Source organism: Pan troglodytes, chromosome 1, assembly GCF_028858775.2.
Source record: "Pan troglodytes isolate AG18354 chromosome 1, NHGRI_mPanTro3-v2.0_pri, whole genome shotgun sequence".
In the NCBI taxonomy this organism is placed as follows: domain Eukaryota; kingdom Metazoa; phylum Chordata; class Mammalia; order Primates; family Hominidae; genus Pan; species Pan troglodytes.
The window spans coordinates 81,630,993-81,656,140 of NC_072398.2; the positions used below are offsets into that span (position 1 = coordinate 81,630,993).

A 25,148-nucleotide genomic window follows, 5' to 3' on the forward strand; every position below is an offset into this window, starting at 1 on the left:
TGCATTTTAAAAACAAAATTGGAATTACACCATATACAATTTGAATCTTGTTGCCTTTATTTATCAAATCATAGATGTTTCCATTTCCACCTCACAATTATTGAGTACTTAGCATGAACCAAGCTATTCAAAGCATTTTACCCATATTAACTTACTTAATCCTCACAACAACTTTTTGAGATAAGTACAACTTTTTAATCTCGCCTTCACAGACAAGGTAAGAGGCACAGAAAGTAGGATTTGGAGACAAATAGTCTGACTCCAGACTCTGCGTTCCTGCCCACACTACTGCCTCTCCAATTGGTTTTTAGTGAAACTTCCTTCTACCAATCTGACCCGTGTTCCACTGGTCCTTGTTCAAACCCTCGAAGCCCCCCACCAAACACACACACATACACAAGTCCAATCTCTTTTCCATGAGACAGCCTTTCAAATAGGAAAGCAGCTTTAAAGTCCTCAAGTCTTTTCTAAGCTTAACATTCTTATCTCTGCTATTCTTCATGTTCCGAAGGCCCTTTGCCATGTTAGGTACTCAGGCAGGTCTGGTTCTTCCATGTCCCATTAACTGCGTAGCTAGAAACAAATGCACGGCTGTGGTGTAACCTGCCCAAGGAAGTCTGGGGTCAGCCTCTCCATCTGTGTGTGAGAGACATCAGACAGCTGTCAGTGTAGCCGGAGCTGCACTGGCTTTTCCATATAGCAGCTGTGCTGCAGTAAACACAGTGCTTCTCCACATTCTTCAGTCCCTCACAGCTCTATGGTCTGGCTCGTCTGGCCTTTTGATTCTTTGCCTGGTCCTGCAGAGCACAGCCCAGAAGAAAGGAAGAGTTGCCAAGGGCTTTAGCTCAGCTGGGCTGAGAACTTTCATGACATCCTGGTGGGGACCAAAATAGTCATCAGGACAGAAGGGGAGACCCAGGGCTGGTCACAGGATTGGCAGCAGGGCCAGCAACTGCCCCATCAGCACCAGCGTTTCTCCATATGGCTTCCAAGTTTTGCGCTAAGATATCGCAAGAAATTATCAAGACTTCAGAGCCAGGCCAGGCACAGTGGCTCACACCTGTCATCTCAGCACTTTGGGAGGCCAAGGCGGGGGAATTGCTTGAAGCCAGGAGTCTGAGACCAGCCTGGCCAACATAGTAAAACTCCATATATACAAAAAATAAAACATTAGCCAAAAGTGGTGGTGCACACCTGTAGTTCTAGCTACTCGGGAGTCTGAGGCAGGAGGATCACTTGAGCCCAGGAGGTCGAGGCTGCAGTGAGCTACGATCTGCTGTGCTGGAGCGCCACTGCACTCCAGCCTCCTGGGTGACAGAGCAAGACCCTGTCTCAAGGAAAAAACAGAAAACACTTCACAGCCATTGTGCCAGAGTCCAAGCCCATAGGAGGGATCAGTGAGGAAGGAAACTCTGGGCACTGGAACTACACAAATGGCACTTTCAAGTCAGGACCATCTTCCATCTCTGGGTCTGTTTGGAAAAAAGAAAAGCAGCTTTGTTTGTCTTTCTTCTGGCACCGACCACTGGAATTTGGGCTCAAGGCAGGCTCCAGGTAAAATTGTCAAGGTCATGGGCTTTGTTCTTAACGTCTTCCTCCCTTTTGCTTTCTCCTGGCCCAGCCGCTCCTATTTTCTCTAAGGGTCCTGATAGAGGAGGGAGAGTAACCTGATAATTTCATATTAAGGCATTCCAGGTAGGCAGAGGTTTAATGTGTCACCCCTCTCAGAGTAATTTCCTTTTAACAGTAATCTCTTGGATTCCAAAATGCTTCTATCTAAAAATATTTTCAGCAGGAGGAGAGCTTTCAGCTGTCCCTCAAATTACAACAGTGGGGCCAATAGCCTCTTCCATCTATGTATGATAAGAACAAATACTACAAATTTGGCACTGTAACCTTTACATCTTTGCCCCTTAACTTCCACACGTGTGAGATGAGGATAATCATAAAACATACGGCATAGGGTTTTATGAGAATCAAATGAGATAATGCATAGAAAGCCCTTAGAATGAACCTGAATCATAATAAACCTTCTATATGTGTTAGATGTTATTATTATTATTATTTTGAGACACAGTCTCACTCTTGCCCAGGCTGGAGTGCCGTGGCACAATCATAACTCACTGCAGCTTTGCCACCTCAGCCTCCCAAATAGCTGGGACTACAGGCATGTGCCACCACGCCTGGCTAATTTTTCTATTTTTTTGTAGAGATGGGGTTTCACTATGTTGTACAGGCTGGTCTCAAACTTCTCAGCTCAAGAGATCTGCCCGCCTAGGCCTCCCAAAGTGCTGGGATTACAGGCGTGAGCCACCATACCTGGCTGCTAGCTATTATTATCACTATGAATTATTATTTTAATCACAGAGAAGAATCCTATATATTATACTATTTTATCCTCACAAAAATCCTGTGAATTAAGAATCATTGGTCCTATTTTATAGATAAAGAAAGAAAATTAAGAGATTAAGTATGCAGCTAAGTAAGACATGACACAGAGCCAAGAGCTCTCTGAAAGGCTCATTCTATTTGCTTGGTAGGGCTTGGGGAGAGTGCACAGTGGGCCATCCCTGGGCCTGGTGTACCAGAGGGTATAAGAGAAGCCAAGATTCAGAGTCCACCCTCAGGAAGCTCAGCAGAATCTGAGAAGGTGTCAGCAGCCCAAGAAAGGCGCCATTTCAACCCATAATGTTATAGCGCTTCACTTCTCACCAACTGCTTTTCTTCTGAAGGGGGACCCCAGGACTATTTTCCAGGACGACTCTTCCTGTTTCAAACATGTAGAAAAGTAAAGAAAATAATATAATAAACTACATATACATACGTTAGTGTGTATTTCCAAAAGATAAGCAGATAAGCACCCTTTAAAGAAAAAAAAACATACTATACTACCATTATCCCTCCTACAAAATTTACAGTAATTCCTTAATATCATCAAATATCAAGTTGGTGTTGAAATAATTTCTCTGTCTCATGTTTTTTACTTCACAGTTCATTTTATCCAACAAAGACAGTTTCTCTGTCTCTTGCATATCTAGAATTCCTTCCCCCACAGCCCGACCCCTCTCTTTATTTCTTTGAACTGTACGAAGCTAGGTTATTTGTGCCATAGAATCTCCCACAGTGTGAATTTTTGCTGATTGCATCCCTGTGGTGTCATTTAACGTGTTCCTCTGCCTCCTGTGTTTTTTCTAAACTGGCTGTTGAATCTGGAGGTTGATGGGATTCAGGTTTAATGTAGCAAGAACATTTCAAGGTGGTTATTGTACTTTCCTCAGGAGGCTTGTGATGTGTCCTGCTCTTTCTTTTGGTGACACCAAAAGCCACTGATAATCATTGCCTAGAGCCTCTATTTCATTAGGGATTATCTTTCCTTTTTCATTTGTTTGCTGGAATATTTCTATAGAGAGAAACTTACCCTTGTTAACTATTTGGTTACCCTGATAAATGCCCAGGATAAGTGTTCGATTTCTTCCCTTTATTTATAATGATTTATTATTTATAGATAAAATGACATGATGCCTGTGATTTGATTCAAAATAATCCAGGGGAGAGGGGACTGGGTAGGGATATAGAAAAACAGGAAGAGCCGTGAGCTGATCATCGTTGATGTTGTGCAACAGGTGCACAGAGGCTCATTCTACTATTCTACTCTTATGTGTGTTTGATAATTTTATAATAAAAATGGTGGGTTTTTTTCCCAGTAAAAAGTTAAGTAATAATTTGGTTCCTTAGCATCCTCCAAGGGTGAGCAATAAGTATGTTGGTTGGTTGGTTTTAGGGTTGTGATAAATGTAGGAACATAAAAATATTTGACAGTTTTGCCGGGTGCGGTGGCTCACACCTGTAATCCTAGCACTTCGGGAGGCTGAGGCGGGTGGATCACCTGAGGTCAGGAGCTAGAGACCAGCCTGGCCAACTTGGTGAAACCTGTCTGTACTATAAATACAAAAATTACCCGGGCATGGTGGTGGGCGCCTGTAATCCCAGCTACTCGGGAGGCTGAGGCAGGAGAATCGCTTGAACTCGGGAGGCAGAGGTTGCAGTGAGTGGAGATCGTACCACTGCACTCCAGCCTGGGGACAGAGCAAGACTCCATCAAAAAAAAAAAAAAAAAAAAAAGACAGTTTTAACCCATGGCAGTCGTTTTTCTTATATGCTCAAGTTGTTCCATCATTGGCCAGTGGGAGCCTCTTCAAGCTGGCTCCCAAATACTTTTTGAACTGAGTACAGTAGTCTTCGCTGGTGTCTGTGCTTTCAGTGGGCCAAGGTGTCCCATTTGTGTGCATTTCCTTCCCAGACCGGGGGCTCAGCCAGTTTTCTGAAGTAGGGCTCTTGTCTTTCACTAAAGATCTTTTCTGTGGCATGACTCTCATCATTCCTGCCTGGCCACTGTTATCTAAAAAGATCTCTTTGAGCCTCCAGTTAGGTTCTGTGGCCAGAAGCAGAATTTTTCTCCCCACACCCCAAACAAGTGTGCCTCTGCCACCCTCTAACCCCACTACCGCTACCCTCCCACCCCTACCCAAGCAGGTGTCTCAGTGATGCGTTGACTGTGCTGGTGGGTGGGTGGAAGGGAAAGGAGATTAAGGAGATTAAAATCTGACTTTAAAGTCTCAGGCAGTAACTTTGCCTGAGGCTGGCTCCCCCTTCCCAGCCCCACCCCCAGACTCAGAGCCAGGGAGAAGAAAAAGAGGGCAGTGAGACTATTCAGTATCTCTATCCATCTATAATTAGGCAGATTTCTCTTGCGAATGAAATCAGAGAGAAATATTTAGGAAGAAGGAAGTGGGGTACCTCTGGTTCACACGGCTTTATCTAGTCTTCCGGGGGTGGTGAAGGGAGAGGGTGCGCAGAGCAGGCAGAGCCCTCCAGAGACAAGTACAAGATGAAAACGGCATAGAAGACCAAAAGGGCACAGGCCAGGAGCAGCCATCAGATATGCAAGGTGCAACCAAGTAGAAGACGAGAGTGTAGTGGTTAATTTCCAAGGCCAGAGCTAGCAGATCCGTGAGTCAGTGTGACAAGGAGGCTGGTGACCAGTAAAACCCCCCAGCAAAGGAGTGAGGGGCTGCAATGTGCAAGAAGGGGTTCCCCTTCACAGTGAGAGCTCCTCAAAGTCTGGGGGGTCTCCAGTCAGGAATGCTTAGGTGAGGGGTTTCTATACCCTGACCAGACACACATCATCATCTTGCAGAGCAGAGTGACCCTTGGCTGAAAGAGAGAACGTGGACTTGCCTGTGGCAGAGCAGAAAAGACCTAGGACTCCCAGTTCTGCACGAACTCCCCAGCTGTGTGAACTTGGTCTGGGCTGTTCCTTCCCATTTTTTTTTCTAATGGGAATAATAACAGCGCCTCATTCTCAAGCTGCAGTTGGGGTTGAAGGAGTTGGCGAGAAGCTCTGTGAATCACTGGCTGTGAGCGCGGCTAAGTGACATTTCTCCTAGTAGCCTGTGGGCGTGGGTGGTCTGCAGGTAGGCAGGAAGCAACCTTATTTTCGAAACAATATGCAGGTTGCAGCTGCCCTCAGATGGGCCTTGGAGGAGAGAAAGGCCCAGAGAGGAGATGGCAAGCAGGGAGCAGGAGAAGCCACACTTGCCCCCTGGGCGGTGGAGGGCAGCTCAGGACAGCTGGCTATCTCAGGTCAGAGAACCACCCAGAGGGTGTAAGAGGGAGTGTGAACACAGAACCACAGCTCTTCAAGGAAAGGCCTCAGAATAGATCTCCCTGTAAGACTACAGAGGGGTGTGTGTGTGTGTGTGTGTGTGTCTGTGTAAAACTTGAAGAAGACACCTAAGGAGTAGACATCTGATATCCTTCAAGGCCCCAGCTGTAGAATACTTGTGTGGGCTGGAGGGCAAAGGTGGTCAGGCCAGAGGAGCAGGTGGGCAGGGGCTGCCGGGAAGGCCAAGGAATTCCACATACTAGCAAATGTTCACTGATCTTTCATGCAGGCAACACAGGTGTGGACACACAAAGAATCCTCTCTAGGCCATGGGGGTCACTAGGCCATGAGGACACCAAGCCGAACAGGCCCTCACAGTGTGTGAGAGTGGCAGGATCAGACACAAGAGGGTCAGACACAAGATTAGTAATGTTGTGTCTCCCTCAAGAATATCTGCATATTTAGAGCGCTTCCAACAGATGCCTTTGCCCACTTTGATTTTACTTCTTTAAAGAAAACTGTGATAAATACACAATCTGCAGTAGGACCTGACTTCAACAGCCAGCAAAATCCTAATAGATGTGCAACAATACCCTCCCTCACCCAGCTATGAAACAGAATTCTTCGCTTCGTTGTTACTGTCCCCTTGAAAAAAAAATCTACATTTTGCTTTCTTAATTGTAATGCATTTAAATAGATAAAATAAATTTTGCTAGACTTGCTTTCCTGCATGTGCACACACTGTGTGTGAGTGCATACAAACACATTTGGCCATAGGCATAATTCTGCCAACCTGAACTGCAGCCTAAAACACTTCCTAATTTTTTTATTGTGAGCGTTTTATCAGGACATTGAAAATAGTACCCCCAAGAAAATATAAGTGAATGATCTTTGATCTCAAAATGAGGAAAGATTTTCTAAGCAAAAATCTGATGACTTAAATTTCAACTTCTATGTGCCAAAGACACCAGATAAAAGGTAGATGGTAAAGAGGGAAAATATTCACAGTATATACCATAGGAAAAGGGTGAATCCTTAATATGTAACACGCTCTTAGAAATCATTTAGGGCTGGACACAGTGGCTCATGCCGGTAATCCTAGCACTTTCGGAGGCTGAGGCGAGTGGATCACCTGAGGTCAGGAGTTTGAGACCAGCCTGGCCAACTTGATGAAACCCCATCTCTACTAAAAATACAAAAAATTAGTTGGGTGTGGTGGTGGTCACCTGTAGTCCCAGCTACTCAGGAGGCTGAGGCACGAGAATTGCTTGAATCCAGGAGGCAGAAGTTGCAGTGAGCCGAGATCGCACTACTGCACTTCAGACTGGGTGACAGAGCAAGACTCAGTCTCAAAAAAAAAAAAAGAAAAAAACAGAAAGAAAAAAAAAAGAAATCACTTTGTAAGAGGGTACATCAAAAGAAAAATAAAGCCGAGTGTAGTGGCTCATGCCTGTAGCTCCAGCTACCCTGGAGGCTGAGGCTGGAAGATCGTTTGAGCCCAGGAGTTCAAGGCTGCAGTGAGCTAGGATCATACCACTGGACTCCAGCGTGAGAGACAGAATGAGACCCCCATCTCTAAAACACATAAACAAAATATAAGCAAAAGTCATCACCACACAATTCATAAAATAGGAAATACACAGGGTGAAGAAAACACATGAAAAAAATGTTCAACATTGCTACTATTCAAAAAAATGCAAATTTTAAAATTAGACTATTTTTGCTTACTGGGTAGGTTGAGTTGTTTTGTTTGCTGTGTGTCTGTTTAATGATAATACACAGTGTGGTGAGAACACAATGAATTAGAGTCTCTCAAAAACTGCTGAATGTAAATTGGTTTTGTCTTTCTGGAAAGTAAGTCAGCCCTAAGTTTAAATAGCCCAGAAAATTTAGAGCTGAATTACTTTCCAGAAAGATAGAGCCAATTTTCTTTAAATTTAAGGGTGAGTTACTTTCCAGAAAAATATATTTTTCTTTTAGGCTACATGTTTCCATGTGTCTTAATTTATTCTGAAGAAATAATCACGCTGGGCGCGTTGGCTCATACCTATAATCCCAGCACTTTGGGAAGCCGAGGCAGGCAGATCACGAGGTTAGAAAATCAAGACCATCCTAGCTAGCACGGTGAAAACCCACCTGTACTAAAAATACAAAAAATTAGCCGGGCGTGGTGGTGGGCGCCTGTAGTCCCAGCTACTCGGGAAGCTGAGGCAGGAGAGTTGCTTGAACCCAGGAGATGGAGGTTGCAGTGAGCCGAGATTGTGCCATTGCACTCCAGCCTGGGTGACAGAGTGAGACTCCATCTCAAAAAAAAAAAAAAAAAAAAAAAAAAGAAATAATCAGTGGAATAAAATATTTGTGTTCAAGGATGTTGACTGCTTCACTATAATACTAAAAATCAACGATAACCTGCATTTCTAACAATAAGGGCATAGCTGAGTAAATTATTATACATAGCAATACCTCAAAATAGTCAAAAAATAGGTAATACTAAGAAAAATCAAACAAACACAAACCCTAACATATGATCCTAATTTTGAAAAAAAGGAAAGCATTAGAAAAAAACATTAGAAGAAAATATAGCAAAATGTTAAAGATTATGTTTGAGTGGTTGGTTTTTGGCTAATTTTTATTTTCTTTTCCACGCTTTTCTGTATTTTCCTTGTTTCTTTCTTTTTTTTTTTTTACAATTAACATTTTTACTTCTGTAAGCCCAAAAGTCATATAGGAAATAAAAAAAATATTTCCCCCAGTTTTGGATTGAGAAATCAAATTCTTCCTCATGTTACCCAATGACCCTGGAAAAGGCAGGTTTGCTGAGGGAGAAATAAGGAGTTCTGCTTAGGACAAGTAGAGCTGAGTTGTCCGTTAGATATTGAATGGATGTTCAAGTCTGGATTTCAGGAGAGAACTAGGGCTGTAGATCTAAATGGTGGGGTCAACAGTATATGGATGATATTTTAAAGTACTGAGAAAAGGCCAGGCATGGTGGCTCATGCCTGTAATCCCACCACTTTGGGAAGCTGAGATGGGTGGATCACCTGAGGTCAGGAGTTCAAGACCAACCTGGCCAACACGGTGAAAACCCATCTCTACTAAAAATACAAAAATTAGCTGGGCATGATGGCATGAGCCTGTAATCCCAGCTACTTAGGAGGCTGAGGCAAGAGAATCACTTGAGCCTGGGAGGCGGAGGTTGCAGTGTGCCGAGATCGCACCATTGCACTCCAGCCTGGGTGACGAGAGTGAGACTCCATCTCAAAAAAAAAAAAAAATAAAATAAAATAAAGTACCGAGAATGAATAGATGAAATCACAAAAGAAGTGTGTAAGATTAGAGAAGAGGTCCAAGGCCTGAGTCTTGATTCTCTCCAAGACATCTAGGAGAGGCAGAGATGCCATCCAAGGAGGCTGTGCCCCAGTGACCATAGGAAGCCAATCACAGGCTTTCAAACAGCTCTGTAATGACTAGGACATATTTATTCTAGAACCTCAGATCATTTGCTTGAACACTTTCCTTTATCTCTCACTCTGCTTTCAGGCCTAATTATTGGAAGAAAAAAAAAGGGGTGAGGAGGGGAGATATGCATTGTTCTTGAAAATAAAATCGCTTGGAAAACAGAAAATGTCAGATTAAAAAATGCAGAGTCAATGTCCGTGACTGTCTTAATGAGTGTAGTTAAGTGTCCCAACATCAACAAGAACCACTTAAGCATACTGGGAAGTAATCCAATGCCAGAGGACAGGGAAAGACTCGATTTCCTTCTCCAGTGAATTCTCTTGTTTAACTGGATCTTACAACTGAAAATCAAATACGTCTCCATCTTCCAAGACAACTCCTTAGCCCTGTGGGCCCTTGGTTTGGATCTGGACATTTGGACGATTTAAATGGACTCAGTCCCACAAATGTATAAATCCTTCTTGCCAAACTTTGGGAGGCTGAACTTTTTGGGAGGCTGAGGGGGGGCAGATCACTTGAGATCAGGAGTTCAAGACCAGCCTGGCCAACATGGTGAAACCCTGTCTCTACTAAAAATACAAAAATTAGCCGGGCACTGTGGCACACACCTGTAGTGCCAGCTACTCGGGTGGCTGAGGCATGAGAATCACTTGAACCCAGGAGGTGGAGGTTGCAGAGAGCTGAGATTGTGCCACTGCACTCCAGGAAAAAGACAAAACAAAGCAAAACAGATCACGTATTTTTTAGTGGTAGGAACTCCTGTTTTTTTTTAATTGCAGTTTGCTCTTCTCTGTGTTTGGGAATGTAGCTTCCTTTCCCTGCTTGGAAGGAAAGAGAGCACTTTATTTTTTGGTTCCCTTAATTCACAGCAGATCAGCCGGGTGGAGCATCTCTGTCTGGGAGAGACTGCATGACTGGGAATTTTAGCCACTGTGGATTTGTTGGTTACAATTTAGCAGAAGGCAGGGCTAAGAACAACGGTGGGTAAAGAAAAGTGAGGGTTCTCAGCCTTGGTTTCCCTTTACTGGGAGCAAAGTATCAAGGGTAGAAATACCAGCCCTTCCCAGGTGTCTGGTGAGTGCCTGAGATGAGCCAGGTGACCTGAGCTCTCTATGCAAGTCACTGACTGTAATTGAAGGAAGAAGACTCTAAAACAGTTCCTGCTGGGCTACCGGGAGGCTCACTTTGAGGAGTCTTCGAATTAAACTGATTGATGGTCTCTCTGTGTCTGGAAGAGGTGTTTTGGCTTCATGTCAGAGCTCCCATCAGAGAGGCCTGAGCTATGAGAGGTTTGAAAAATGATTCAGAAGAAAAAATTGACTCTGTTCAATAATAAATTATAACGATGCGTTGTATTTATAGAGCATCCTTCAACTGAGGGAGTGCGAAGTTCTTTATGGGTATTAACTTGCCTTTCTCACAATAGAGAAAAGATAATTTTGTCAATTCAATATTTGTGTATCTTTTTTCTTTCCTTTTACTGGGGGAGGAGGATAGCTATTACAGGGACATTTTCTTATATTAATTTGGAGGCAATAAATCTTCCCCTCATTTCTTTTTTTTACTGGAAATCTTTTCTCATTGGGTATCACATAAGGAATTAAAAATAAATAGCTATGCCTAAAATGTATGTGTATGTGCATTTATATGTCGGTGTGAGCGTAGTATCTTCATAAATATTTAATTTTTACTGTCTAAGCCTTCTCCCTCAGTTTTCATGAGGTAGAATTTATTCGCCACTGAACACTGAAGCTATTATTATTTGCTTTTGCGCCTAAATGATTTAAAAGTCAATTATGAATTGGCTAAGGGGATTGGAGAACTCTGGCATGTAATACGCCTCTCATGCTTCTATTTGTTACCAAATGTCTGGAATGAGAAAGTGTCCATGATGGGAAATAGCCCACAGAAGTACCATACCGTTATTAAACCGACCAGACGGAGGCCCTAGGTCACTGGGATACGAGCAAACTGTGCTGGGGTTCATGTGGGTGGGTTAGGAGGCTGGGGAGAGCATGACAGGGGATGTGCAGACAGACAAATAAATCCGATAATAAAGCAGAAGCTCAGAACTGTCCAAAATGATGGCTGAAAGCCAGCAGCCCAAGGAGAGGCTGCTCTTAACAGCCAGCCCCCAACGCTTAGGGCTGTGCTCTGCACCAACCTGCCCTAGTGTCCTGGGGAGGGAACGTAAACAGTTCAGCGCTTTCTATTTAACTGCAAAGTGCTCATCTTCTGAGTCACCGAGGCAAAGAAGCAGGCTGGAAGGTAGTAGTAATCCAATCCAACAGAATTATCTGTTGAACAGAAAATCCCCTTTGGAATTTGTGTCCTTGGAACGTTCCAAATGGTAAATGAGAGTTTTCAGGTGGGAAAGCAAGGCACGGTTTCATGAGTCAGGGTGACTCTGCGTTTGCATGAAGGGCCGCAGAAAAGCAGATTATGTTAACCTTGAAATTAGCCAGGAGCGAATGGCAAATCTTTGTTAACAAGCTTGGAGTCCACGATAAATTTTAAAAGTGCACCGCAATGAGCATCTGTAATAAATCTTCCGTTGCCTCCTGGTTCAGGTCTGGGACTGAAAAGGATAAAGGGGCCGGGCGCGGTGGCTCACGCCTGTAATCCCAGCACTTTGGGAGGCCAAGGCGAGCGGATCACGAGGTCAGGAAATCGAGACCATCCTGGCTAACACGTGAAATCCCGTCTCTACTAAAAATACAAAAAATTAGCCGGGCGCGGTGGCGGGCGCCTGTAGTCCCAGCTACTCGGGAGGCTGAGGCAGGAGAATGGCGTGAACCTGGGAGGCAGAGCTTGCAGTGAGCTGAGATTGCGCCACTGCACTCCAGCCTGGGCGACAGAGCGAGACTTCGTCTCAAAAAAAAAAAGAAGAGGATAAAGTACTTCTAGAACAGGAGCTAGGCCTCCCGAAGCCTTTGCATGTTAACTAACTAATCAAGGGGCTCCAGCCTGTTGGGCTCACGTTGCCTGGTCTTTACTCACTTGACTTTCCACAGGCCTCGCTCTTGAAAACTGAAATTGCTGCATGGCATTCATTACACACACGTATGTATATATGTACATATGAAAATACATTTGCATAGGTACCTATCCATATGTATATACACACATACACACGTTTTTCCTCATAAATGAAACTGGATTAAATTTTATTTCCAATATTCAGGTGACTCTTAAAACTGAGAGGAAAAATTGGGGATAAAAAGCAGGACAAGGCAATAATTATCCTGTAGCTTATCTCAAAATGGAAATTTCCCCAACAACATTACTTCTAAATTCTAATATTTAAAAAAAAGACTAATGTGGTACAGTATTAAAATGGACTTACATTTAATACACAGAACATCTAGCAGCTTGGATCAGTACAAACTGATTTTTTTCTAAAGGCTATCAGAGTTCATTGGCAAATAGTCAGAAAACTGTGCAAGGGGGAGGAATTCTTCTGTTTGTGCATTTGTTTGATTTTAGGTACTTCTAAGTGCTGTGATTGGTAGTAATACTGAGATCTGTGCTGAGCCTCGAACTCCAAAGTTGCAACTCAAATCCCTGATGAAGTTAATTAAGTCTGAGTCTTGGGATCTGCAGCTAGTTGATGCCAGAATAAATCTAACGTGTTGTCAGCAGACTGAACCAGAAGAGCAAAGCTCCAAAGAGGAATTTCTATGCAGTAAATATCACTTAAATTCCTCTCAAAGTTGGAGCTGGTGTCAAAGTCCAGAAAAGCAATATTCCCTGGCAACTGCTGTCAGGAGTGTGTGCATGTGCCTGGCCATGTATCATCTGAACACTCAAATTAGCAGAGGAAAAAGATAGTGAGTTAATATCACCCAGCTGACTGCTCAAAGAACTGCTTTAACTGTAGCCAGAGAAATATGGAGGGGGCATGGCCAGTCATCAATGACCTCCAAATGACTAGATGCTGAGAAGTTTCTGGCAGCCTAGGCTAGATAAATAATTCCTGCTGCTGTGAAATAAATAAATTCCCCCAAATAATTCAGGGAAACCAATTCTTTCACTTCCCAGTTGCTGAGCTACAAGAAACTAGAGCAACACTACAGGTGAAGAAGAAAGAAAGGGGCTGGGTGCGGTGGCTCACGCCTGTAATACCAGAAATTTTGGAGGCCTAGGCAGATGGATCACCTGAGGTCAGGAGTTCGAGACCAGCCTGGCCAACATGGTGAAACCCCATCTCTACTAAAAATACAAAAAAAATTAGCCAGGCGTGATGCCGGGAGCCTGTAATCCAGCTACTCGGGAGGCTGAGGCAGGAGAATCGCTTGAACCTGGGAGGTGGAGGTTGCAGTGAGCTGAGATCACCACTGCACTCCAGCAGCCTGGGCAACTGAACGGGACTCCATCTCAAAAAAAAAAAAAAAAGAAAAAAAAAAGGAAGGTGGAAGGCATCTATGAGTGACTTTCTATCTCACTGATCTCCAGTTTATAAGGGACTGGCCACTGGAGGCAGGTTGGCCTAGCAGGGTGGTGGGGAGGCGGCTGGCGCCTTCTCCAACAACTCTGTGTATGAGGCTTGTAAACACATGATTCTCTGTCTGGATAGGTCTCTGAAAGAGAAGAAAGGAGGTGGGGAAGGGAGGAAAGAAATAAATATATGGACAGGAAGATTGAGTATTGGAGAAGAGAAAAAGCAAGAGATAGTGAAACCAATAAAAAGGAAATAAACGTAAAATGGAGACAGAGGGGAAGAAAGAGCTGGCATAATACTACGTGGCTCTCTAAAAGTTGCTGCAGTTTTTTTGTTGTTGTTATTTGTTTTTTGTTTTTGTTTTTGTTTTTTACAGAGCACACACTGCAGATAAATAGTGCAATCTTGGGGCCTTTTTGGTAACTGTACTTCTATTCTTCTTTCCCTTTGCTTTTGTCTAATTAAAAGTGTTTGCCTTTAAAACAGAGACCATTGAAGTTTCAAGTTAGTGTTGTCATCTTCTGTCCCCAGGCATTTCAGAGCTAGAAAAACTACAGGCAAAATTCTCTGTAGATCCTTTTTGTACCCCTCTTCTTCTACTCACCCTGTTTCCCCAGCTTTCTACTTTTAGAATAGGAGTGGGGGCTGAGAAAGATAAAAATAGCTTTTGAGAATTCAAGTTATTTGGGCCCCTGTTTTGGGAGCCAGCATCCTTGTCCAAAGCAGAAAGCAGCCAGTCCTGAGTTTGAGGGAAGCTTCTCCCCACGGAGTTTCCTTAGGGGACTATTTCTGAGCCGTTCTTGGAGGAAGCAACCCCTAGAGATGTTCAGAACTGGAACTAAACCCATCTTCCCCTGAAGAAAAACAGGTTTTTAGGAACCCATCACTCAGCAGGGAGCCCTCTGTGTTTGGAGCCAAGTGTTTGGGGAAACAAATAAGCTGCCTTCAATCAGCCTGAGTTGGAAACGCAGGAAAACCGCATCTTCATGCTGGACTCCATTGCAATCCCAAGGTGATTTTAGTTCAAGGAGAGTGGCATCTGCTTGGGGGAAATTAGAAACTTCTTATTTCCATTTATAAATTAGGCTTCACTAAGGAAGAGAACTTAAAAACAGTTTTATTGTTGTCCACTGAAAAGACAATTACTTCCAGCCACAACTGGCACATTCCATGGTAAAACTAGCGCAATCAAACACACAACACTTTCCACCGTAGGGGCTTCTTTTTGAGGCTGTCATTAAAGGCATGTGTCTTATTAGCCAGTGTCAGGATTTCTGGGATGTTTTATTGTCGCAAGTAATGAGAAGGCCATTTCCAGGGCTGTGTGCTTTTTAAGTCAGCAAACAAAACATTAAAAACAAACAAACCTCCTTTTCTTTGTCACCATTTCTCTGACCATCCCCTGTAAATTCGTAGGACATGGTACTCACAGAAAAAGGAAAATTCATTAGCCGAATGAATCGCTGATTTAAATTCAGGCAATAGGTTGACATTATCCTTAATTGAATAGTTTTAGAAAATGAATCTATGTAGATCCAGATCAAATTCTAACCAATCATTGCAATGGGGTCTTTTTTCTTGAATGTTCAAAGTTGATTTTCCTCCACAAAATAATGACTCTTTGGTGTCCAAGTAATAAATTAGCACAGTTCAGTTCAAGTTCCCACTAAATTGGAGGCTGAAATGTAGGATCAAGAGAAAGGAGATGCAAGTTGCAAACCTAGATTCTAAATATCCCAGCAGACTAACTCCATGAAACCATCTTTTATTTTTTGTGAATAAGTGTATGTGTGTTAGCCTCCCTCTCCCTTTCTCCTTTTAAAAAAAGAAATGATGACTTTTTCAGGTCTCTGCTTCCAGATATGAGGGGCTTTAGGTATTTGAAGTCAGAAGGGAGGCAGGAATGAGCACTGCTAATTGGGTGCATCCTGGTGTGCTAATATAAAGGACAGCCAATGTAATCGTGGGTTTCTGAGTTTGCTGTCTGTACCTGGCCTGCCTGGAGACTAAGAAAGGCTTGCTGGCCCCAGGCTATAGGTCATGTTGCAGCCTTGACTGCAATTCCCTGGACAATTCCTGCACCAGAACAGTTAGTGTGACCTCCTATGCTAACCAGCCGAGAGCAACCCATGCTCAGTGGCAACGCAGAAAAGCCACACACAGAACCCAGGAAGGGTTCCTGGGATGGCCCGGCGACTGCCCATCCTCCAGAGAGAGCTGGATCAAGCAAAAGAAGCAGTCCCCAAATTCTTAGGGCCAGGGATGCCAGGTAACCTGGCACCCAAGGCTATCTGAGGAGACAGGCAATGAGGCTATCAAGAGTAAAGATGGAAGAGCAAGCACAGATGATGGAGAAAAAAATAAGGCTGGTGGGAGGGAATTAAGGAGGGAAATGCAAGGAAGAGACAACTGAGAGGAAAACCAGAGGGAAGGAGTGTATCAGTCTGAAGACAGGATGACACAGGAGAAGGGGAGGAGGAGGGCCGGAAGGGCTTCAGGCCTGCAGGGAGGGAGGGCAGACTTTTCCAGGGGGTGGGAGAATCGCCCTGGCCCCCTTTTACTGGTCCCATTCTTTGGACATTGTAGAGAGAACTCAGGTGGGGGAAATGGCCCAGCGGGGGGAACCCTGGCACACCTCTCCCAGCAGGGATCGGCCCCCAAAAGGAACAGTTCTCCTTTTCTGGTTTAGACCAGGGCAGGCCCCCTGTGCAGCTCTCTCCCTTGGGTTCTCGTGTATGTAGATACACTTGTTTACACACACAGGCTCCTACACAGGCACATGCAGAGACGCCTAGGTCCCCAACCTGGGTTGTGACTTCTGTGTCGAGGAGAGCCATAGGAGGCACAGCTTTGCCAGAGTTCCTGCCCATTGCTGCAGCCTGTTCCCTAAACCACACTGGTCTGGCTTCATCGCTGGACTCACTGTGTGGCCCACAGAGGCCTCTTCTATGGTCACAGGGCCCCAGTGACGTTTTGGGAGGGGCTTCAGGGATGCTGGCTGGTAACCCAAGAGCAACCCTAAATCCCAACTTGGTCCATGTCCTAGAATATCAAAGGAGAATCTTAAACCCTGAGTGGGATGAGGAGCCTCCTAAGCTTGAAGGGAGCCAGGTGGGGAGAGGGCCTGGGCTCCATGCAGGTTGGGCATCAGTTAGCCTGTGACAGTGGCCAAGTCCCATGAGACTTACACCATGCTAAATATTCAGCTTTCCTCCTGTGGGCATCCTATACTCTGTGAATTGGTCAGAACCAATCTTTAATCCAGCATCCTATCAGGCACACCTCCCTCCTGCTGCTGTGTGCCTGAAGAATGCAGAGTGATTTAGATATTCATTGACCTAAAGTGCAACTAAGGTTTGAGGGTGGGGGACACAAAAGGGAGGTTAATACAAGGCATCAAAAATGTACTTTGACTATTTTCTCCTTTTTTTTTTGAGCCTGTCGCCCAGGCTGGAGTGCAGTGGCGTGATCTCGGCTCACTGCAACCTCTGCCTCCCAGGTTCAAGCGATTCTCCTGCCTCAGCCTCCTGAGTAGCTGGGACTACAGGCAACCACCACAGCCGGCTAATTTTTGTATTTCTGGTAAAGATGGGGTTTCACCATATTGGCCAGGGTGGTCTCGAACTCCTGATCTTGTGATCCGCCCGCCTGGGCCTCCTAAAGTGCTGGGATTACAGGCATGAGCCACCACGCCCGGCCGACTATTTTCTCTTATTTCAAAATTACATATTCTTATACACTATAGAACTTGGAAAATAAGGGAAAGCAAAAAGAAAATTTAAATCACCCATAATTTCACAAACCAGAGATGAAACCACTGCTAACAGTTGCTGTAATTTCTTCCAGTCTCTTTTCTACAGTGAGATCTGTATTTCTAGCTGGCTACACATAGTATAAATCTAGGTTTAGAATCAAGTAGAAATAGCTCTAGAGTGCTGCCGATGCTGCCATTGGCTCTGATAGTGGATCTCGTTTATCCCTGGGTCCAGGTGAGAGGTCCTGAGGACCCAAATCATGGGACAACAGAGAGAAAAAGAGAAGAGGTGACATGCCTAGGGGCGGCCCGGCTGAGTTTGGAAGCCGCAAGGTGAACTCCCTCCCATGGGAGAAAGCTGCCATGGGAGGCGGCAGCCCAGCAGTCTGCCTCTCAGCCCACGATCGCCCACGTCCCCAGCATGTCCCCAGCGTGGCAGCTGCAGGCACGGCAGGCTTTGTGGGGCCTTTGATCCACGCAAAGTACGTCATAGGCGAATGCTCACAGCGTGTGGGCTGGGCACACCGAGGGTTGCCAAACTGACAAACACACCTCCAGGAAAGCCTTTTGGCTCTGGCTGGGCTTCATTCTGGCTGCCTGGACAGCATGGCCTGAATAGGAAACTTGCAAATGTGTGTGCCCTGTCCCCCTGGTGTCTACCAGCCCAGACTCAGGAGTAACTCAGAAATAACTCCCTGAGAGTTGAACAATGAGAACACATGAACACAGGGCGGGGAACATCACACACCAGGGCCTGTCGCGGGGTCAGGGGGCTGGAGGAGGGATAGCATTAGGAGAATATCTAATGTAAATGACGAGTTGATAGGTGCAGCAAACCAACATGGCACATGTATACCTATGTAACAAACCTGCACGTTGTTCACATCTAGAACTTAAAGTATAATTTAAAAAAAAAGAAGAAATAACTCGCCGAGGCCGTGGGAGTAGTTAGTAGTGGGGCATGGGGCCAGCTGAGAAGCTGGCTCTCCTTTCTGCACATTTTGGCACACAGGGCAGATTTTTCTGAAGCACAGGTATATTGCCCTTCAACATCTGAGACATACGGCTCTTGGTCATAATCTTATTTCTTTATTTTTATTTTTATTTTTTGAGACAGGGTCTCACTCTGTCACTCAGGCTGGAGTGTAGTGATGTGATCTTGGTTCACTGCAGCCTGGACCTCCTCGGGCTCAGGTGATCCTCCCACCTCAGCTTCCCGAGTAGCTGGGACTACAGGTGCGCACCACCACACCCAGATAATTTTTCTATTTTTTGTAGAGACGGGATTTCGCCATGTTGCCCAGGCTAGTCTCAAACCCCTGGGCTCAAGCCATCCTCCCACCTCAGCCTCCCAAAGTGCTGGGATTACAGGCGTGAGCCACCACACCTGGCCCATAATCTTATTTTTGTTCAAACTTTCAGAGGATTAGGGAGGGAGAGTAGAAAACACAGGAATGATGCCAGGAAACCTACCCTGGGTTCAGCCCCAAAGACAAGAATTCGGGGAAAACCTACCTGACTTGATCATTTATTCATTCATTAAACCCTTATGATTGCCCACTGCATGGTGGTTAGCTGGGGAGTGAAGAGTCAAAGAAGAATAAAACATATCCCAGGCTTTGTGGAATTCTCAATTTTTAACAGGGACAGACCTGTCACCAAATATTAGTGAAAAATGTGCCAAGAACTACAGAGCATCTGAAAAGTTAGAAATATTACCATAAACTTACTTTAAAACAGAACTTTAGCCACATTTTCAAATAATATGCTCATGTTTTTCTTCAACCTTCACACACCATTTCAGGAAGTATCTCTACATTTAAAGTGAGTGCAGTTGTTAATGTAAAAAAGGTACAAGAGGCCAGGGCACAGTGGCTCAAGCCTATAATCCCAGCACTTTGAGAGGCTAAGGCAGGCGGATGACCTGAAGTCAGGAGTTTGAGACAAGCCTGGCCAACATGGCAAAATCCTGTCTCTACTAAAAATACAAAAATTAGCCGGGTGTGGTGACGTGTGCCTGTAATCCCAGCTACTCAGGAGGCTGAGGCAGGAGAATCGCTTGAACCTGGGAGGTGGAGGTTGCAGTGGGCTGAGATCATGCCACTGCACTCCAGCCTGGGTGACAGAGCAAGACTTCATCTCAAAAAAAAAAAAAAAAAAAAAAAAGAGTTGTAAGGAAAAAGCCAGAGAAAGTAGTGTATTTCTTGAACCTTTAAAAAAAATTAACAATTGGACCCATTTCTTTACATTTAGAGGTACTTCACCTGAAAACATATCTAAAGGTTACAGAAAAACATATTGACTATATTATTTGAAAATGTAACTAATATTCTGTTTAACAATAAACTCTCCCTGTGATTTTTTTTTTTTTTTTAATTTTTGAGACACAGTTTCACTCTGTCACCAAGGCTGGAGTGCAGTGGCTTGATCTCGGCTCACCGCAACCTCCCCCTCCCAGCTTCAAGCAATTCTTGTGCCTCAACCTCCCAAGTAGCTGGGATAACAGGCGCACGCCACAATGCTCAGCTACCAGATTTTTTTTTTTTGTATTTTTAGTAGAGACAGGGTTTCACCATGTTGGCCAGGCTGGTCTCGAACTCCTGGCCTCAAGTGATCCGCCTGCCTCAGCCTCCCAAAGTGCTGGGATTTACAGGCGTGAGCCATTGCTCCCAATTTCTCCATGATTCTTGACTTTTAGGTCACTCCATAGAACAGAAAGAGATGCCCATTGTGAAGGTTCAGTGAGCCAAGATTGCACCACTGCACTCCAGCCTGGACAAGAGAGTGAGACCCTGTCTCAAAAAAAAAAAAAAAAAGAAAGAAAGAAAGAAAGAAACAGATGCCCATCAAAAGGAAATGCATTTTGCTGAAAGTAGCGCAGTTTTCCCAGGGAAATAACATTTGAGCCGAGCCTTGAAAGATGAGTAAAAGTTCGTCAAGCTGAAAAATTTCATCGTAAGATGAGTTGAACACAGGGTCATTATGAGCCGTTGGCTGGCCCCCACAGAAACCTGGCAGCCCCTTTCAGGTGAACCTCCAGTCCATTCTTTATTCAGGCACCAGTAGGATGCTGTGCTGGGTGGCATTCCTGCCCCAGCAGGGGCTAGGCCTGAGTCACATGCAGGGCAGGGGCCTGGTCACAGCCTGGGGCCTCACCTGAGAAAGACCTGTGAGAAAACATCCCAATCCCACTCATTCCTGCCCACACCAGGGCTAGGCACGTGGGGACAGCAGGGACGGTGAATAGCATGTTTGGGAATGTGATGTTCTGTGGTGGCTTGTTAGGAAATCATAAGTAGCTTTCTCCTGATGACCAGCTTGAACACTGGATCGCTGAGCAGGGCACAGGTGGAAGGAATCAGAAATTACTGTATTAACACCAGTATTTTGGAGGCACAGAAACGAGGGGTGAAGGAACTTCCCTAAGGTCACACACTTTAGGTGATAGCACTGGTGTAGGCTCCCATAAAAATGTTCTTTCAGGTCTCTTCGAACTCACAGGTTCTTGAAAATGTGAGGGGCGAAATTCCTTCATTTTATGGCATTAATGACCACTAATCAATCAATCATTCTCTCAATTATCTGAGCAATTATGTAATTACTGAGTCCTAGTGATGCCTACAACTGGGCTTCCTACAGTCCTGCAGTGGTAGAAACAAAGGAACTAGAAATCATGGTGTTTACCTTGGAGCAACTTACAATCTAGTTGCATAGGAAAGAACCCATTTGACACAATGAGAGTAACAAAAACAACGAATGCAGTTGACATTGGAATGGGCTGGAGCTTTGGGAGAAGGAATCCTTAGGGGAAGATGAAAGCTAAGAAAGGCTTGGAGACCATCAATGGAGAGGAAGGGAAAGGGCAGTATCTGGATGGAGAGCTCTGGGCAATATTTAGGAAAACTCAAGAGCGCCTGCTCATGAACAGATGGACAGACAAGCGTGTGCTCCCTCCTGAACTCACAGACTTACTGGCTCACCTCACAGCAGGGCTCCCCTTCCAGGCTTTGCAGGTGATATGGTTCCTTCTCCATCCAGGATAACTCCAGTGAAGGATGGACAGAGGCAAGATTCTAGCTCCATTTTGGCTGCAATGCGTCCTTGTTCTTTTCTCCTTTGCTGGTCATTCTGGTCTGTTTGGGAATTGGACTCGTTGTCTCTGGTCAACTAACCTCTAACCCTGCCAGGGGGACTAAGCATGCTACAGAGCGCCCAGGTCCCCCACCTCCCACTTCCATATAGCCCTGAGCAAACCACTTAGAGTCTCTAAATGGCCCAGAGCAGCTTGTGGCTCCATTCCAGGAGCAAAAGCACCGCTGTGAATGTGCGGATGCAGCCTGAGACCCCCACCATGCCAGCTCCTAGCGCTAAAGCAGGCTGGTACCTCACACTGCTTTCAGAATCTTCTAAGACACTGTGGGTGTGAGGTCTTCCAGGCAGGCATCAGCACCCACCAAGCCGGTCCTCAGAAAACGACTGGAGGTAGAGAAAGCAGGGCTGGAAAGAGACAAAGAAATTCCAGGACTGTCCTCACTAGCATATTCTAAACGAAGCAGATCTTCAGGCAGCCATGTTAGGTATGATGTCCCTGAGAGAGTACACATTAACATGACAAAGTTTGAGGAATGAACATAAGATGGCCATCCAATGTCAAAGTCATGGCTCACTTGGGTGCTTCTCTGACAGAAGAGACAGAGTGTGGCACCAGTAGTCCCTGTTGGGTTCTGTGTCTACAACAGAGAGCTTTGGGGCTGCCCTCCCTCACAGAGCAGGCTTTCTGCAAATGCTCAGCTAGGGCTGGATATATTCGTAGAATCTTCCAGACCCATCCAACCCAGAAGGTGGTGGTCCCCGAAGAGTGGTGGTGTACATGAGAAGCTGGGGGAACGTGTTACAAGGCAGACCCCTGGGCCGGCCTTCAGAGAGTCTCATTCACCTGCTCTGGAAACACTGCTAAGGACTTGGCCTCTGCTGTGAGCCAAGAGGAGGAAAGAAACCCCTCTCACTCTAGAACTACCTTTTTCTGCCTCAACCACCTTTTTTCCTGTCTTTTAAAAATTTCCAAAATTCTCTGCATCTGTAGTTTTTGTTAAGTACTTTGTCATGCAACCTGGTTAGCTCAAGCCAGAGACAATCAGGAAAAAGCTCTATCAGTGGCTGTCAACTCAGCCACTTCCCTCCGTACCGTGGCCCCTCATTCCTGCAGCTGGGTGGGAGCCAGCACAGCCCCAGGCACAGGCAGTGCCGGCATGTATTCTCGGAGCTCCACACAGGAATGTCCCACTCTAGAAGGGAAGATAAAATTTAGCGCTCTCCATGCACTGGGTATGTGTGCCAGGAAAGCCCTGAAACTTTTGCTCACAGGGCTCAAAATGAAAGCAGCTGTTGATTCTGAGAGTGGCAGGTTTGACGACATTTGGAGTCCCCCTATGTGAGAACAGAGAGACCCCTGGCGCTTCCTCCCTGCTATCTGAGGAAGGGGGAGGGGGCTGGGGGTGGGAAGGCCCAGCCTCTCAGGGTTGCGTCTCTCCGGGGCTTCCCAAGGAGGCAGCGCCGGCCCTCCCAGTCTTGCCACTGTCGCCGTGCTCGTGTGCCGGGCCAGCCGGAGCCAGGCCCGATCCTGGCCACTGTGCCCACCACCGAAGGCAGGCCCCAGGCCGGGTCCCTCTCCTTGCCTGTCGGGGGGACCCTGGTGTCGGGCTCCTTTGATATCTAAAAACCAGACCCTCGGCCCCCAGCGCCGGAGCCCGGCGCAGATCCACGCCCTGGCCTCTCAGCGCGGGGGCCTGGGGGCGGGTGCGGTTCGGGGACAAGGGACCGCAAGTGGGGGCGGGCGGCAGCGTGTGAGCAGCTCAGATGGGAGATCACGCGCGATAACCCGGGCCCTGGATGGCAGCGCTCGACAGGAAACCTCGAGCGAGGAGCCAGCTGGGGGCCGGCGGGGCGGGGCTGCTGCTCCCGTAACCGCACGGGAGCCGCGGCTGGCGGCAACACGGGGCTGGGAGCCCACCTTGGCTGCACGGTGAGGAAGGGCCGGAGGTTCCTTCCCAGGCCCAGCCTCCTCTCTGTCTTGCGGAGGGCGTCCTTCACGGGTGTGGTTTGTGACTTTGGGACGGCGGTCCCGGCCGCCTGGGCTTTGGGCGTAGTGGGAGAGCTACCCAGCCCGCAGTGCACCCGGCGTAGCTTTGACCCGGGAGGGACCCGGCCCCAAGCCGGACGCGGGGAGGCCAGGGCGGAGAGGCGGCGTGAGCGCGGCTTAGCAGGCTGAAGCTCGTCTCTTTAAAATCCCAGCGAAATATTCACCTATAGCGTATCGGTGACGGTTTTAAAATCCAAGTGGCATTTCCTCTCCCAGCCTCCGAAAAACTCGGTGCAGTGGGCAGCGGCTCGGCGGGGCGTCCCCCTGTGCCTTGCGTCCAGGCGGGCGGCCCGCAGCGGGAGGAGCCCAGGCGCGGGCACCGAGGGGCGGAGGCCTGGCCCCGGCTCGGGGAGCTCCGGGCGGAGCTTGGGCTTGGGCTAGCCGATGGATGCACAGGTTTCTTCCGGGGAAGCTGCGGGGGCCACAGGGACTCTGAGGAGGCGCCCTCAACAGCCTGGGACCGGCAGGACGGATCCCAGAGCGAGGGCGACCAGCGAGCGAGGCAGGTGCGGCCCTCCTGGCTCCCCCTCCGCCCCTGTCCTCCCTTGCGTTGCCCAGGCAGCCTGAGCTCCCAAGGCCCAGAGGGTCTCCAGCTTACAGTTGCAGTGGGACTGATTCGGTGGATCGGAAAAGCGCTTTCATCTCACTCGGCTGCTGGTGAAAGCATCTCGTCCTTACAGCACTGGATAATAATAACAATAGTGATCATGCTATTTACCAGCAGTAGTTGGTTTTCTGTGTTCATATATAAATGTAACCATATTCACCAAATACCATTATCGTGAAAGTTCTGTATAGCTGAGGTCCTTCCAAACCCCGGCAAGTCATCACCAGAAATGTACTGAGCCAGGGCTGGGTGCAAAGCGCTTCGCTAAATGGGCCAGCCCCTGTGCCTCCACTTTCTGCCCTGCCAGAATCTTGCCGCACACACCTTCTTTGATGTAAGGGTTCATGTTATTTGTTTTTGTTTTGGTTGTTTAGTATTATAAATATTATATACTATCATAGTTAGAGTTCCAAACACCACAAAAAGGTGTAAGGTGGAAAATAAGTGAAATTCACCCAACCTCCCCCTCCCGTGGCTCCTCTGCCGAAGTAACCGCGGATGACATTTTTGTGTGTGCGGCCCTCCAGATATACATATATTTTTAACCTGTTTTTTCTTGTAAAATAATATAACATTACTATTTTCATTTTTAAGTGTAATTCAGTGACATGAAGTAAGTACATTTACATTATTGTACAATCATCAGCACTATCCATTTCCAGAACATTTTCACCATCCCAAACAGAAACTCCATCTAGATATATTTTTATGTATATATACATATATATGCAGCTTACATAGTGTTTTTTTCATACACAAGTATCTAGAGCTTTTTTTTTGTTTTTGTTTTTGTTTTTGAGGCAGGGTCTAACTCTGTTGCCCAGGATGGAGGGTAGTGGCATGATCATAGCTCACAGCAGCCTCCATCTCTTGGGCTCAGGTGATCCTCCGACCTAAGCCTCCGGAGGAGCTGGGGCTACAGGTGTGTGCCACCACACCCAGCTAATTTTGTTATTGTTATTATTTGCAGAGACGGGTCTTGCTATGTCTCAAACTCCTGAGCTCAAGAAATCCTCCAGCTTCAGCCTCCCAAAGTGCTAGGATTACAGGCATGAGCCACTGCACCTGGCCACCTTTTTTAAA

At 46.3% G+C, this 25,148-nt stretch overlaps 1 protein-coding gene and 1 long non-coding RNA gene across 21 annotated transcripts in view; one reads left to right on the forward strand and one right to left on the reverse strand.

Moving 5' to 3' along the window:
• The window catches only part of CD247 (CD247 molecule), an 87,923-nt gene that overhangs the window by 39,910 nt on the left and 22,865 nt on the right, over positions 1-25,148 (forward strand). The window lies entirely within an intron of this gene.
• LOC104003561 (uncharacterized) lies at positions 20-24,053 on the reverse strand. 4 transcript variants are annotated; one of them, XR_008540950.2, is made up of 4 exons: positions 23,623-24,051; positions 21,704-21,816; positions 21,300-21,452; positions 20-1,472 (listed from the first exon to the last, which is right to left on the reverse strand). It is a non-coding gene; the product is annotated as an uncharacterized LOC104003561 (long non-coding RNA). The 4 variants fall into 4 exon arrangements; XR_676220.4 differs by having other exon boundaries at positions 31-636; positions 23,623-24,050; XR_008540951.2 differs by lacking the exon at positions 20-1,472 and adding an exon at positions 14,612-20,486 and having other exon boundaries at positions 23,330-24,053.